This window comes from Equus przewalskii, chromosome 1 (genome assembly GCF_037783145.1).
Source record: "Equus przewalskii isolate Varuska chromosome 1, EquPr2, whole genome shotgun sequence".
Taxonomy (NCBI): Eukaryota; Metazoa; Chordata; class Mammalia; order Perissodactyla; family Equidae; genus Equus; species Equus przewalskii.
This window is the reverse complement of record NC_091831.1, coordinates 37,113,984-37,129,355: the sequence shown is the minus strand read 5'-3', so window position 1 is coordinate 37,129,355 and position 15,372 is coordinate 37,113,984. Positions and strand designations below refer to the sequence as shown.

The following is a 15,372-nucleotide window of genomic DNA, read 5'->3' as shown; positions in this document are numbered from 1 at the left end:
TCCAAATTATTTTAGTTCTCTGGTACCACGGCAGGACTAAGGGAGATGGATATCAATCACTTGTCACTAAATAAGAAAGGCAGGGAGCCTGAAATAGACTCAGAAGAAAACCTCTTAGCATGTTAAAAAGAGTAATCCTGAAGAGGTCCTCTTAAACAGGGAATGACAAATGGAAATTAATGGTTCAGATTCCACTGAGGCTAATTTAACATGCATTAAATATCATTGATTTTGGTGTCTGGTATTATTAAATATCAAGTATCATGATTTTTCTCATTATTTGTTGTGCTGTCTTCATGGTCCATTTTAATGAATATAAAATGATGCATAAATTTTCATCAGCTCATCTACAGTCCTTGTCCAGTTAGTATAATTTTTCCCATACAGTTCTAAATCCTTCAAATAAGAATTCTCCACTCATGTGGCTATTGGTACTAGACTTCCAAAATTGGAGACGAGAGATTAAATTAACCGAAAAGTCATGAGGAAATCAGCAATGTTCCATTTCACAGTTAATTGGTTTATTTTTGATAAGTGGCTATATCAGTTAGGATAAGCTAGGTTTTGCTATGGTAACAAAACTCCAAAATCCTAATGGTTTAACAAACAAAGATGTATTTCTTGTTCACACCATGTTTGATGTAGGTTGGAGAGCTCTCCTCATCGTAGCAACCCCAGGACTCTGGCAAACAGAGGCTCCGTCTCAAAGTGGACTTCGGCAGAGACTGCACCACGGGGAAGAGAATGACGAGAATCACCCACTGACTTCAAAAGCTTCCACGCACATTTATTCGGCCAAAACATGTCATATGGCCATGGCTGTGAAAGGCAATGGAGAAGTACAAGCCCACTGTGTGCCTAGACGGAGAACCAGAACATGTGGGACCAGTCTTAATGACTCACGCAGCGTGTGTGACCACGATGTTGTTCTGTGTGCTTCTAACACAGCTAGCTTTCCTGCTGGTAAAGTCGCTGCTCATTTGTATGATGGAATTCAGTCAGTCAACAATTCGTGGTGTTCCACAGGCACACTGGCACCTGAGTTTACTTGAAAACTGCTGGCCTAACCGGTGGTGGGAATTCTAGTTAGATGGGAAGTTATTGGGGGTTGGCTGAGGCCTACACACGTCACACCACACAGGCAACCTTGTTCACCACACTTTTGGGCCAGTCCTCTTTCCAGACCATGGTGTACATGGAATACTGTAAATCTGAGCACTGGTTTGGGTTTTGGTGGGGTTAGAACTGGAGAATAGGAGCAAAATAAATGGGCCACTCTGAGGGAAAAGAATGTAGCCTGGCGTTTCCGGGCCTGTTTGATCTATAGTACCATGATGCCACCACACCCAGGGGGGTGAACATCACAGTGTGATGTCACATGCTGGCTGTACGTCTCTACAAAGTCAGCTTCCTTTTCTGAGCTGTCAAATGAAGAGGTTGGAAAGGAACAGTAATTTTTAAGTACAAAAGCCTTTCCAGAAATAAATCATATTCAGAATCCCAATGTCTAAAATAGATACAAACTGATGTTAAAATGGGGATGAAGGACCAGCCCCCCATCCCCTTTTACCAAACACTGAACAGCAGTCCCCGAAACGCCTTCACATAGAATCTTTAGAACGCCAGGGAACCTGGTTTTAAAATGCCAGCATTATGTAACCTCTAAGATCCTTTCCTGTGATTCTGTTGTTCTAGCTTTAATGCCAGCACTTTCTGGTTCCAAATCTAAAGAAACAGCCGGTACTCACAGTCCTCCTTCCCTGGCCCGTGCTCGGCCCTGCCTGGTCCAGGACCCTCACTCCTCCACTCACCTAACAGCCCTCCCTCGCCTAACTGCCCGTGCCCTGAAAATCGTTATTATTGCCACCCCAAAGCTCCGTGCCCAGATCTGCCAACAACCCTGACATCTTTTGCCTCTACTTGTGAGAGGGCAGGCCGTGTCCGTGATTCAGAAATCTCCCAAGCCAAAGCCTCTGACTCTGTGCCCGGACTCCGTTTCCTCTTCTCTCCTCATCAAGTGCGCCTATTTCATCATCCCAGTGTCACAAGGGTTGGCGAATTGCAGTGGAAGGAGTCTCTCATGGGATCCGAGAACGCATTGGTAATTCTCCAGGTAATTAATGAGGACTCTGGGAGACACTGGGAACGCCTTTGGAATGTTAAACAAAGTGGCTTTCTTCTGGCTGGTTTGCTGCCTCTTCTTCCGTACAATAAAGGGGCTGATTGTGCTGTAGGTAGGTGTGTCTGAACATCCCTTGGCCACCACGATCTCCAGCCTTCCCTTGGTCTGCTGAGTTGATCTCATGGCAGGGTGTTTCTGGTGGAAGAATGACAAGACCTTTAAGTGTCTCATAACAACCCGGAACACCCTTTCCGGTCATCGGTATTTAAAATGCTGTAATATTTGCCAATTGTCTTTATCTAGATCATTTGCTTTGTCTTTATGTGAGCTATTCCCTAGCTGCTTCCTACACAAAGAGTGGTGTGGACCCATAGGTGTCACCTGGGAACTTCCTAGAAATGTCGAATCTCAGGCCCCAACCCAGACCTACTGGATCAGAACTTGCATTTTAACAAGATGCCCATGTCATGAATCTAGTCTGGACAACTATAGAAGTTTGAGCACTTGGTCCGTGGTGACAGCCCAGCTGTCTTGGAGAAGCACATTGTTTGTCACAGAGAGCACTGGTCCAGGAGTTGGGAGACCAGGCTTCCAGTTCTGACTTGGCCACTGACTCTCTGAGTGGCCTTGGCCAAGTCACTTAACCACACTGGGATTTTGGATGAGCTGGGCTCCTGACCCTCCAGTGCCTGCTCTGGGGACAGAAAACAGAAATGTCAGTGCTTTCCTGTATTCTGATGACATGCTTTTATTACCAAACACTTAACAGACCATTGTCCCCAAGATCTAATTAGTACCAAAAAAAAGAGTCCCACAGCAGCTTCCAAGGTCATTTTGTTTGGTTAACTGTCCCTCAGCATTCAATTGTTTGATTATATTCAATGTCTCTCTATGGCAACTCCCTTCATTTGGTTACCTGGGGGCACCTCTTGTAACCTCTCTGCATTTGGATTCTTTCAGCTTCCAAAATATGAATAATCCTATCTCCCCTGCCCATCATACAGGGCGGTAGTGAGGACCTGCTGAGACAGTACCTTGAAGAGTGTGAGATGCTGCCACACGCCCCACAAATTGACAGCCTTTTTGGGAAGGCCATTTGGTAATGCAAATTTTTTTTTGAGGAAGATTAGCTCTGAGCTAAAATCTGCTGCCAATCCTCCTCTTTTTTGCTGAGGAAGACTGGCCTTGAGCTAACATCTGTGCCCATCTTCCTCTATTTTATGCAGGATGCCTGCCATAGCATGGCTTGACAAGCAGTGGGTAGGTCTGCACCTGGGATTCGAACCAGCGAACCCCTAGCTGCCAAAGCGGAATGTGCAAACTTAATCACTGCACCACCAGGCCAGCCCTGGTAATGTGAAATTTTAAACCTTTAAAATATGCACACTCCTCCCAGCAAATCATCCAATAGGCATAGACCCTGGGGAGAAAATCACAGATGAGTGAGAAGGTTGTTAATCATCACAGTGTTTTCAGTAGTGGTGAAGAATTGTGAACAACCTAAATGCCCAACCACAGAGAACCAAGTAAATAATAAACCAGTGTTGCTGGATAGTAAATGATGGTACCCCCATAATGGAATTCCATGAGTCATGGAAATAAACAATGCTGAAGACAAATATTGAAAGATGTGGAAAGCTGTTGGTGATTTCTCACTGATTAATAAAAATATACTGAAGACTATAGTATGGAGTATGATTACATTCCAGTTTGAAAATAAAGTACGTAAACATGCATAGGAAAAAGACCAAAAGCATGTATCTTGTTTGTAAATGCTGGTACCCTCTGATGATGGGTGGTTTTATGTTCCCATTTTGCTGATCTGTACTTCCCATAGTGCAAGTGCATTACAATTTTCAAAAGGAAAAAGAATTTTTTAAGAAAGAAAAGCATAGCATTCCTTGCAAATTACAAACACTGTTTTTATCATTATTGTATTTATCAGTGGAGAAAGCCCCCTCTGCCAGCGGAGAGGGGACCCAGAGGACAGGATCCCATGTTGGCCACATTGCTCTCCTCTCACCCACCATGTCAGCAGACTTTAAATGATACCCCGCAGCATCTGCAGTGAGTGAGGGGAGCTATCTCTTGCATTCAGGGACTAAGAGGACAGAGAGGAAATCATAAATTCTTCCTGGAGGACAGAAAGGGAAACTCACAGCCCTTCAAACAGAAAGGCAGCAGAGGTAGGTGGCATGCCTCCTGCAAGGCCATCAGATCAAAAGCACTCCTCCAAGGCCAGGCCAGGGGCGTGCAGACAGTGTTTCTCCTGGCTCCTTCGATGGAAAGCGGAGAGGCCAATTCACTTGCGAGATGGTCCTTCTAAAACCCAAAGGGAGGCGATTTGTTTTCCAGAGCAAAGAGGAATTCGATTCTAGGATTTTTTCCCCTCCTAGTTCGTTGAAAGTTAGGTTTGTCTTCTTCATTTAAAATACCTCCATCTGGAACAGAAGAGAACTAAGTGACAGGATGCCTGCTTTGTCTTTTCTATTATAAATAATAGTAGTGATGGTGGTAGAGATAGTAGCAGTAGTAATAATATATGCCAGGTATTTTGCCTGTATGATTTTATTTAAATCTTCACAACAACCTGTTGAGGTTGTTAGTATTATGAAGGAGGAAACCAAGGCTCAGAGAAAGTGACTGGCCCAGAGTCACATAGTTAATAAGTGCTGGAAGCCGGATTCCAGCTAGATTTGCAAATTGAAAAAAAAAAAATCCTTCTTTCTACTATAACACACTAGAAAAGTAAGACACTTTCAGTCCCAGTTATATTTATCTAAAGTCTGATGATTATAGGCTAATTCAGCCCTTGTTTCATACCCATATATGGCCTGAAGTTGGTTCTAAAATTGTCTACATGAGTCCAATTACACTCAACAAACTCAGGATTTTTTTTTAATTCAGTCTCTTCTTACGTCATCAGTTCGTGAGACTCTTAAAATATTTTCTCTCCACTTCACTAAAGAACCACTTCACTTTCCAGGAGACACTGTCCTTCCGCCTGGATAACGTATCAGCCAACATTCCCTGCTTTGGCTATCACCAAGTGGGAGCTGTCCCTGGTCTCTCCCCGGCTAGCACGCTATTTGCTGATGAACAGAATTTGATATGACTAGTCTACTCTGACCCTACCCAAGAGTGTTTAGCTAGAAAAGGATGAACAGAAATTTTCTCTCTCCTCTTTCACAGAGTGATTTGATGTCTTGTTTTCCCCGTGATGAAACTGTGACTAAGCAAGTTGAAGAACATTACACAGCAAAGACATTTCTGCACCGGCCTAGGTATCATGAACCCATCTGTCTATCCAGGGAACTCCCTCCTTTGCTGAGTCAGATATGTGGAGATTGTCTGGGGATCAGGAGAGAGGCATCTCCCAGAGGCTAAATCTCTTATAGAGAAGCTCCCACTGTCTAAGAAGGTAATCGTTAATTCGGTTTATTCATCCATCGAGTGCCTTCTGTGTTCTAGGCATGGTTCTCAGCACCAGTGACACAATAGAAAGCATATTAGACAGAGTCTCTGCACTTACAGAGCTTAAAGAGAAGCAGGAAATGCATCAGGAATGTTCTCAGCTGCAAGTAACAGAAAACCCAGCAAGCAACACCTTTTCAAAAAGGGGAGTTATTTTTCTTCGTTAACAAAAGGTCTGTGGGTAGACAGTCCATAGCTGTTGCAGCAGCTTGACAATGTTATCAAAGTCCCTGTGTGTTTCCTTCTTTCCACCTCAAATCTTCAGCACGGTGGCTTTTCAATTTTGTTTACCACTTGTCTCAAGATGGTGGCCATGGCTCCAGATATTATATCTATGTTTAAGGCAAAAAGAGAAGGTAGAGTGTTGCTGGCCGTATCTGATTATTTTATTTAGAATGCAAAGGCTTTCCAAGAAGTCCCTCAGCTGACTTTTGCTTAGATTCCATTGCCCAAAACAGTTACATGAACCACCCCTCTCTGTAAGGGAGGCTGGAAATGTAAGTATCTGGTAAATGGAATGACGGTGAATGACTTTGACTAGTCGCGATTGAACCTAAACAAAACCATCCTAAACAAAACCAGGGTCATCAGAAGAGCCAAATAAAACCACGGCATGTGGGGAGAGGGAAGGGGCGGCTGATTGCTGACTAAAACTGTCTGTCACAATGAATAAGATTCAACCTAGCATGAGGAGACCGCACTGGAGTTTAATGTCTAATGACATAAACACTTGGCCATCCTAGCTGCACATCAAGTCAAAGACAGACCTCAGGATCCCAGGCACGCCTCATTCGGGGGGAGCATAGAACCAAGGCCGGAGGCAGCAACAGCTGCTCTGGAATCAGTGGTGACAATGTTCTATGTTAATGTTCTTGTATGAGCAACTGTCTACATGGGCACTGGGCTTATAACCTGTCTGATCCCTTGGAATCTAGAGGTCTCTTTGCTCTCTGTTACCACTGATAATTCCTTGGAATTAGATACTTGGAAGCTTTTCTTTGGACTATGGATCTCTAAGCAGTGCTCCTTTCCTTACTTAGACCCTTGTGTCCGCAAAGAAAGAAAACACACCTAAATACCCAACAAAAGGGGAATGTTTAAAGAAACTACAGCCTATCTTTACAACGAAGTAATTAGAGAGGATGATGCATACTTCTATAGGTGCTGATACGGAAAGCTCCCCAAGGCGTTTTGTTAAATGAAAAAAGCAAATTACAAGACAAAGCATAGAGCATGATGCCACGTATGTCCAAGGCAACTTCTGTGATGGTCGTAAAAAGGGGGCATAAATTCTGTGATATAAAGCCCTCAGTCTCTCTCCCCTGGAATGTGCGGTGGTTTGGGTGATTCGCTTCTAATGAATAGAATGAAGCACAGTGGTGGTAATGACTTCAGAGATGAAGTCATAAAAAGTGCTATAGCTTCCTCCTCACTCTCTCTGAGACTCCTCACTCTGGGGAATGCTAGTCGCCATGTCATAAGGACACTTAAGCAGCCCATGGAGATATCCACGTGACAAGAAACCGAAGCTTCCTGCCGACAGCCACATGAGTGAGCCATCTTGGAAGAAGGTTCTACACATTCAGCCAAGTCTTCAGATGATTGCAGCCCCTGCCAACATCCACCCATTTGAGGGACCCTGAGTTAGAACCACCCAACTAAGCTGCTCCTGAATTCTTGACCCACAGAAACTGTGAGATAATAAGTGTTTGCTGTTATAAGCCATTAAATTTTGGTGTAATTTGTTATGCAACAATGGATAACTAATATAATCTCCTTATTTGCATATTTAATAAGTCTCAAGCCCTTACTTTGTGTTAGTCACTGTTTTAAAAGTATCAACATTTAATTCTCACAGCAACCCTAGAAAATAGAGACCATTGTTACCTTTATTTTAGAGAGGAAGAAACGAAGGAACAGAGAAGCAAAGTAACTGGCCATATGGATAGCTATTTGAACCCAGGCAATCTTAGAGTGATTGCCTGTAACTTCCTATACTATACTATATTGTGTGTGGATGAGTGTGTGTGTCTGTGTATGTTGCAGGTGGTGTGGTGTGTGCATAGAAAAAGTATGGAAGATACATATCAAATGGTTGACCACAGTTCCTTCTGGGGGCAGAGGTAGAATCAGAGAGAGATAAAGGAAAAGGGAAATTTTCATTTTTTTCTCAACCCACTTCTGTATTATTTGAAGGTTTTCATGACAAAAATATACTACGGTAATATTAATGTAATTAAATTGTAACTGAGCTGGCTAACAGACGTAGGCTATTCAAACAAACAAAGTGTTAGGGAAAGAATGGGAACAGCTGACCAAACCTAAGTCATAAGACATGGATTCGCCTGGGAGTGAATCGGGTGGGCGCCTTCTGCGGATTTGCAGGAGTAGGGGGAACACTCCCAGCCCCCTTCCCCGCCAGCCCTCCAGCCCAGGGCTTCCTCCTTTTCCCACAGTCCACGAGGCAGGAAGAAGATGTGCCTCCCTGACCCAAATAATTCTCTCAAGACCTGTCAGGAGTCCCTCTTCCTCCTCCATGGCTGCTCATGTGCTTGTCAGAGTGTGACCCATGGTGTCCTATCTGGAGACCACAAGTAGGACAGTTGGCCCGGACGCGGAGAATCTATTCTCAGCCTGGGCCTAAGCCTGGTTCAGGAATAGACGCGGAGGGGTTTCTCCCCTTGTGACTGGGGAAGGATCATGCAACCGGTGTGCTCCCTGACACTGTCCTTATCAGTGTGGGGAAGATATATTTAGAGTCTGGCCTGTGACAGAGCTGTCGTTAGAACCTCACTGCCTTGGTAACTCCAGGGCACTGGTCATAACCTAATCCTGTCTATTTTTAGCAGCTCAGTTTGTGGAGTGGTGATAAGAGTTATCTGTCTGATGCAAGACCACATCAGCCGCACCTGCCCTGGTGGCCTGTTGCAGTCTGTGCACGGGGTGATGGATGGCCTTGAGCTTCTGACATGTGAGAACTCACACCACCGCCCACTCCCCTCCCAGCTGGCTGCAGTGTGGAAGGAGCTTCACCCAACTTGTAGGAACAGGACTGTCACATGTGAGTGCCAGACACCTGGTGAATAAGGCCATGAAGAAGGCTTTTTCCTCACCCCTAAAGGAAAAGAAACCACGGCTCAGATAACAAATTCTTGGCCCAAGAGTCTCCACTTCTTAGGAACAACCACAGTGACCTTGTTAATCAATCCCAGTAATCTTTCCACTGAGCCCTCAAAATTATCCACAGCAGACCATCTCTGGAAGCCTCTAGCAACCAATACTGGGTGCTCCCTAAGATGAAAACTATGAGCTATCCTCGGGTTGGAGGGACTGAGAAAGATAGTAGTGGAGACTTGACAAGGAAAGAGGGTGAGATAGTGCCAAGTTCAGGGTGGTGGGAAGGTGAGAGAACCCGGGTGCATCACAATGGCAGGGAGAAATCAACGAGGGCGGAGTGCGGGGATTTGGACATTAACAAGAGTTGGTGGAGACATTAGCATAAGGCAGAGTCAGAAGGACCAGTTCTTCTCTCATGTGACCCTGGGTATACCCCTTCACTGCTCTGGTCCTCAAATGTCCTAGCTGTAAAGTGAGTGAGTCACACCAGAAGTCTTTATGACCACTTCTGGCTCTGACATCCTATAACTCACACGATTTACTATAGCACAGAATTCAGTGAATGCCAACTGCAGGGCCCCTCAGTTTTCTCTTCAGGGTCATGTGGAAGAGACTGCTGGTGACTTCCCAGTGTCCTTTCCCCCTTCTTCATTAGTAAAAGAGCTCCAGGTTTTAGCTGAGCAATTGCCATTCAGCTGAAAGACTCAGCTTCCCAGGTTCCCAGCAGTATAACTATGTTCTATCCAATGAGATCTAAGTGGAAGTGTCATGTGGAACTTTGGGGAGCTCTCCTTAGAAAGGAAGAGCCTAGTGTGATGGTTAACACAATCTCTGCCTTCAAGTTGCGTCGACTCTAGTTTGAGAGAGATATAAAACACCGGAACAATTAACAAACACATAACAAAGACATAAATCACTCTGTCTTTCACCAGTTGTTCTAGATGTTTCATTCAGTCTTTTGGGAGGAAGAAAGCAACTGGAAAAACTCTCTGACTTCTTCATTCAATGAATATTGAGTACACATTATATTCTAGATTCTGCTGAATTGATCAGATACAAAATTTGACCGCAAGGCACTTCCAACCCAACAAACATGCAATATTGACTTAATATTTTAAAATTATATTTAACATTAAAATACAGAGTTTTCAGCTTCTATTGAATAATGGAAGAGTTGGCAACATGAAACTTGTATTTCCATTTGGCAACAATTTGCTGGAGTTGAAATAACAATGCCTCCTTTCAAGGGGGTTGTGTTCTCCAGTTTATGACAATTGCCACCACTTATTTTCCTTACACCAAACTACTTTATCCATTCCATCACTTCCTGCCTGGTCCTGCAGAGCAGTGGGGAGTATGACCCCTGGCCCAGAAGCTGGAATGCAAAAGGGCTCATGTGTTCCCATCATCATCAGAAACAAATATTTATTGAGCATTTCTATATCAGAAGATTAAGTCTGAAATACAATGGCTCCAAAATCTACTTTGATCCCCAGTGTTGGTATTTGGGGAAGAGGGAGAAAGAAAAGAGGAGAGAGGCGATGAGGAGAAGTAGTACGAACAACAAAATCTTATTTCAGCCATAACAAAAGGGAAGGATAATGTCCTTTTCCCACTTTTTCTATTTGGCTATCTGGGACATAGATGTGATGATGGATCTCTAGCATCCATTTTGGACATGAAGGTGAAGGCCACACTGTAGGAATAATGGATCAGAGATGTGGAAGGAGTCTCGGTGCCTGAGGACTTCATGGAACTGCCACAACCAGTATTATGTGAGATAATAAAAGCTTGGGGGTGGAAAACCTTGTTTTGTGCTTCCTGTCTCATGAAGCCAACCCTAATCCCTGCTGATTACAGGTTCAAGTCCAATTCCCAGGCCTGCCTGGGAGATCTTCCTGGGGTCCCCTAGTTTTCTGCAGGAGCACAATCCAGCTGCTGCCAGTTGACAATCCCAAATGCTCCTCTACTCCCCCATTACCTCCTGGTAGTCACAGCGATCACTCCAGACTCTCCAAGGGGCCAACTAAACACTGGATGGGGAACCTGATTCTCCCTGGTTGTGTGTTGCAATTACTTCAAGCGCCCTGTCCTCATCCAACAAACTTCAAAGCCATAGATACTAAGATTGTGCAGCCTTTAGTATCATTGCTCTTTAAGATGGAGGAAAACTTTCCCCAAAGCCCCCAGCAATAGGCGTCCCTTCATGTTTCATGGAAGAGAGTTGAATCACATGCTCATCTCCAAACCAGTCACTGGCAAAGAGGATATAATTATTATGATTGGCTCAAACTAATCAAGATTCATTCTCTGGGGACAGAAAGGGGTAAATAAAGTCTTCCCTGAAACCATGGCTTCCCAATAACAAGCAAAACTTGGGTGCTATTAGGAAGGAACAAGGAGCAGGAAATGGCTGTTGGATAGGCAATGGACAGTTCCACCACATTGTGTGACCTCGGGTCATTCATTTTCCCTCTCTGTGTCTCAATTTCCTTATCTGTAAAATGGGAAGAATAAACTAGAAGATCTCTAGGGCCCTCCAAGTTATCTTCCCAATTGCTTATGAGTGTTCAGTGCCAGTGGCAGAAGATGCTCCCAAGCTGACTGACATTTAGGGATCACAGCAGCATCAGTAACAGCCTAGGAGGGTTAGAAAGGACTCATGGAGGTGAGGAGGCTGTGGTGTCCTTAATGGCTATGCCATCCTTCTCCAGCGAGCCCCTTTATAATATAAAAGCCCCCCTTAGACTCTCTCAGGCCATTAGCCTTTCCAAGGGAATGGTGATGCCCATCGCTAACCAGACCTCATCCATTCCCCATCATTCATTCATTTATTTGCCACTGAGGACCTGTATATTCAGAACTCTGCATCAGGTCTCCACTCTGCTCTACCAGGGGATAGAGTGAGGAAGGATTTAGGGGTAGGAGGCAGGAGACAGGTGGAAGAAGAGCTGTAAAATCCAGGTCCAAGTTTTCCCTCTGCCAGTCAGTTAAATTCTAGTTCACAACTCACTTCTCTGAGGAAGCATACCAGATTCCTCCAGCTTCCTGCTCAACCTGGAGCATGTGTACCTGTGAAGGCATGCTGTGGTCTGCCAGGATACTGAGAAGTCACGAAACAAATGTGATGCCTCTTTCTGAAGCATGAGAAAATGTGAAGATTGGGGGAGAGGGTGAGTTAAGTAATGAAACTGGTCAAGGGTTTAAAACATTAATTTATTTTTTTTTTTTTGAGGAAGATTAGCACTGAGCTAACATCCACCGCCAGCCCTCCTCTTTTTTGCTGAGGAAGACTGGCCCTGAGCTAACAATCATGCCCATCTTCCTCTACTTTATATGTGGGACATCTGCCACAGCATGGCTTGACAAATGGTGTGTAGGTCCACCCCCAGGATCCGAACTGGCAAACTCCAGGCCACCAAAGCAGAACGTGTGAACTTACCACTGTGCCACCAGGCTGGCCCCTTAAAACATTAATTTAGATTGAATTAACCATGGACGTGTTAGAAAGCAAAGATGCTATGAATTTTTTAGAGAAATAAAATTTCTAACAAATGTCAAGCTTCAAGCTATGGCCCACAGATGCCTTAGAGAGTGACAGACATTTGTCCTCCCTGGTCACTGTGGGGACCTTGGGAAGAGATCCTGGGAACCCATTCATTCAAACCCCTGGCTCTGCCACTCACCCGCTTGATAGATCAGCATCCTGGGCCAAAGCATTCAACCTCTGGAAGCCTGTTTTCTCTTCGGTTAAAGGAAATCCCATTGTTGAATGAAGATGTTAATGATACTCACCTCACTAGACGCTAGACGAGTATAAGGAGCAGAAGTGATAAGGCCTGGAAATGCTTAGTATGAAGCCTCAATAAATATTAGTATTTATTAAGAAATAAGTGCTTACCAGTCAAAAAATAACAAACAACTGTATATGTTAAGCACCTTGGCACCTACTCTTTGCCAAGCACTGTGATAGGTATTAGGGAAATAGAGGTAAGAAGCAAGAATCTTGTGATTCAGTGCCTACTCTGTGCCAGGCACGGGGCAAGGTCTGAGCCTGGAGCTTTCACGTGCACTTTTTCATTTAATCAAAGACAAAAGAATTACAATCCCTGACTTTTTAGATGTCAGGCAGCGTGCTGAGCACACAGAATGCTCCGTGCTTGGAACTTCACTTCCCTGGATCATCGTGGCTATGCCTGTAACCTGTGCTGTCCAGGGGTCTTCTCTTCAAACCCACTCCCTTTAATTTATAACAATGCACCCTGTGAATTCTCAGTAGATGTGTGTTATAGTCAAGTACCAGAAGTGAGGGGCTAGAGACAACGCAGGCAACTGCCAGTCACCAAAACCCTACCACCGCTAATTTCTTTTAGCCATCACTTCCAGCCTCCTATAACCCTATAGCACTTTTTCACTTTCTGTCACTTTTGTACTCAGACCATGTGCCACAGCTGTATTTCTGGCTGTGTCCTTTCCAGCTGAGTGGCCTTGGGCAAGCCACTTGACCTCTCCAAATTTCATTTGTAAAATAAGAATAGTTCTTTCCTCATGGGATTGAATGGTTGTTTCTTTATGTGCTAAGCAGGACAAAAATAGACCCAGCCTTATACAATTGAATGAGGTAATACACCTAAGCCCTCAGCACATTGCTTGGGACATAGAAAACGTAAGGTAGGTGAAGTAGTGGCTGTTACAATAATTATTATTAGCTCCTAACTGTTCTCTGGAACCTTTACCAGAGCTAGCACACTGATTCATTTTGCTACTTGGTATGAGTCATCTCCTGTCATCTCCCATGGGATAAATATGAGAAAACCAGTGGGAGTCAGTGAAACAAGGAAGCAAGTGAGTCCTCAGCGAGAATAATCCATCTTTAGGGAGGATAACAGAACCACCCCTGACTGAGCAGGTACAATGCTGGACCCTTTCCACGCCTCTGCGGACTTAATCCTAAATTATCTCGGAGGAAGATTTCCAGCCCACTACTCCACGCTGACTCCATCTGAACCTTCCTCAGCCTTCCTCCAGAACCTAGAGGGGAAAATTTCTCCTCCAATGTCAATATATATGACCCAGTTATGGTGTTTCCCTGGCTAGTTGACACCAACAGGATGATATCATTTTATATGATCATTCCTTATCCATGTGTGAGCCCATTTTAATTTCTTTCCAGGGTGTTTATATGTGCATCCGTGTGTTTTCCATTTTCAGCCCAAATGAGCAAACTGTCCTTTAGCTTACTAGGGTGCACATCAGAGATTTTTGGTGTTGTAGCTCTTCAGAGACAGGAAATAGTACTTATTCCTAAATAGAAAGGCAGATTATTACCATATGTTGGTTCCAGAGATTCTTAAGAATTGAGGAAGAAGCTTCTGGAGAAAGAGTTCGTGGCAGGGGTGTCTGGCACAAGCAAATTGACGTTGGACATCTTAACACTTCTGGGCCTCAGTTGTCTCTTCCGCAGAATGAAGACCTTGGACCCCATGATCTTTTTTTTTCTCTTTTTTTTTTTTTTTTTAGGAAGATTAGCCCTGAGCTAACTGCTGCCCCCAATCCTCCTCTTTTTGCTGAGGAAGACTGGCCCTGAGCGAACATCTGTGCCCATCTTCCTCTACTTTCTATGTGGGATGCCTACCACAGCATGGCGTGCCAAGCGGTACCATGTCCGCACCCAGGATCCGAACTGGCAAACCCTGGCCCCAGAAGCGGAACATGCGAACTTAACCACTGCACCACCAGGCCAGCCCCAAGGACCCCATGATCTTCAGTTTGCTTCATTTACCCATTAAACAAATAACTATTGAGCTCCTGTTGTATGCCAGGCACCGAGGATACCACGATGACCAAGATAGACTAGGTCCTGCTCTCATGCAGCTGATGTTCTCGTCACAAAAACACTGAACAAAGAAATAACTTCAGATGGTGAGGAGTCCCACGAAATAAAGAACGATGATGAGATAGTCCCTTGGGTGAGGCGAGGGGGGCCCCTTTCGATGTGATGGGTAGACAAGGCCCCTAGGGAAGCCACGTTTAGGCTGAGAATTGGCTGAGGAGAAGGAACCATGGGGCATTCATAGGACATTCATGGAGCCAGGCAGAGGGAATAGTTGTAAAAGTTGTAGAATTTTTATTGGAGAAACCATCTGGGTCTACAACACAGGAGCCACAGAGCTGACCCAGACAAGGAAATGCTGTTTTGACACACGCCGTGATGACACAGACCTCCAGCCCCTGCTACAGGGTGCGACCTGACAACTCCTCTACAAACATTCGAGAGTGCCTACTGAGTGCAAGGCACAGCGCCTCTGAGTCAGAATCACTGCTCAGCGCCAAGTGGCTGGAGGCAGCCAAGAGGAATGCTTGCTGACCTTTCGGAGCTGGCAGTGACAGTAATAAATGAAGGGGGATTTGGATGCTCGCCCTTGACTATAAGAGGAAACAGGCGGATTGTGAACTGGGGCTCATATTCTGAAGCTTGAGTTTCACCAGCTATGCAGTTTCTAGAGCCATTTGCTCCCACAGAGCATGGCAGGCATTTGGACTTAAGGACTGACCTACTGGACTTATGGACTACTCAGCTATCGGCTCAGATTCCTGAGCCTGGAACGTGCAGGCAACCTCACCAAGCTGTGGCCTCTGCTCGGGGCCAGGCTGGCCTG

The 15,372-nt window shown here is 44.8% G+C and overlaps 1 long non-coding RNA gene across 1 annotated transcript in view; it reads right to left on the bottom strand.

Annotated features, from left to right (window-relative positions):
• Positions 1 to 499: 499 nt before the first annotated feature.
• The window catches only part of LOC139081928 (uncharacterized), a 38,494-nt gene continuing 23,621 nt past the window's right edge, over positions 500 to 15,372 (bottom strand). The window contains exon 2 of the long non-coding RNA XR_011537433.1: positions 500 to 2,317. This is a non-coding gene — a long non-coding RNA (uncharacterized lncRNA). The remainder of the gene's footprint in view (positions 2,318 to 15,372) is intronic.